The sequence below is a fragment of the Triticum aestivum genome, chromosome 1B, assembly GCF_018294505.1.
Source record: "Triticum aestivum cultivar Chinese Spring chromosome 1B, IWGSC CS RefSeq v2.1, whole genome shotgun sequence".
Classification (NCBI taxonomy): domain Eukaryota; kingdom Viridiplantae; phylum Streptophyta; class Magnoliopsida; order Poales; family Poaceae; genus Triticum; species Triticum aestivum.
In genome coordinates, this window is record NC_057795.1 from 336,975,009 (window position 1) to 336,976,240 (window position 1,232).

Here is a 1,232-nt window from a genome sequence, read left to right on the forward strand (position 1 = left end):
CCGGGCGGCCCCCCTCCGCCTCAGATCCGGCAGCCGGCGCCCCCACAACCCATGAATCCTTGCCGCTGCGCCGCCTTGGAGCCTCGCCGTCCCTGCTCCGACCAGAGACGTTGCGGGTGCCGCACCCTGCCTCCCCCTGTGACTCTCCGATGATGGATGGAGCGGCAGGTACTCCACCTTGCGTCTCCCGGCCAGATCCATTGATGGTAAGCCTAAATCATGGCCAGCTCTCCCCCTCCCCTTCCACCCCATGCCCCATTCTCCATATCACCTAGAACCACGATGTGCAGGCATCCAGGAGGCCACCTACCTTCCTCTATCGAGTTTCTCTGCCGCTGAGCACAGGGAGCTCCTCACGAATGAGCATCGGCTCCGGCCGTGGGTTCTCAACTCCCGTGACCTCCTCTTTTGGACAGATGCATTTCAACAAGGCCGCATCCCCACCTCTGCAGTTCGGCGACCGTCGCCGTGTAGCTCGGCGACGCGAGTGATGTGTTTCAGTACTGGGCACTTGCAGTATTGGTAGTTTTTGCTTGCAGGTGCACTTTCTCATCGCGACGTGCAACTACAACTCGCCACAAACGGTGAGCGGAGGGGATCCGCACCACACGATGTGCGTGCGTGCAGTCCGGCGTTGCCCCTTCAACATCGTGGACCCGCAGCTCGCTGTCTTATGAAATTCGGTGCTCATGCAGTTCACTTTTTTAGGGGGATGGAAAAAGCCTTCAGTGCACTGCAGTTTTGCTATTCTCGCTTAAAACTAAGAAAAAAAGATGCAGTGCATTATGAGAACTTGGGTGGTTCACTGTGTAAGAGACTGACCATGTGCTTCTTTGTTTGTTCTTCTCGCGATTTAGTTTACTATTTTTTGCAGAAGACGAACAACCAAAAAGGAAAAACAGTGCACTGCACACCTTGTTGAGCCTAAAGAAATAACTACTATGAGAAAAACAATTCACTGTTCTCGTAGCTGTCCATTCTTTTCGCCCCCATGGGTCACTTAAGTCACCCCAAGAAACCACCCACAGGGCATTTCACTTCGCCCTGTCGAGCCGTCCAAAAGGACGTGATACATGATTTTTTTAGGAAAACAAATTTAAAAAGTAATGCGGTTCACTTCGATACCATTTGCCGGTCACTCCCGATATAGTTGCTGTTCACTTTCAATACCGTTGCCGTTCACTTATGCACAATATAAAAATAGAAAAAAATAATACCGTTCACTTTTCATA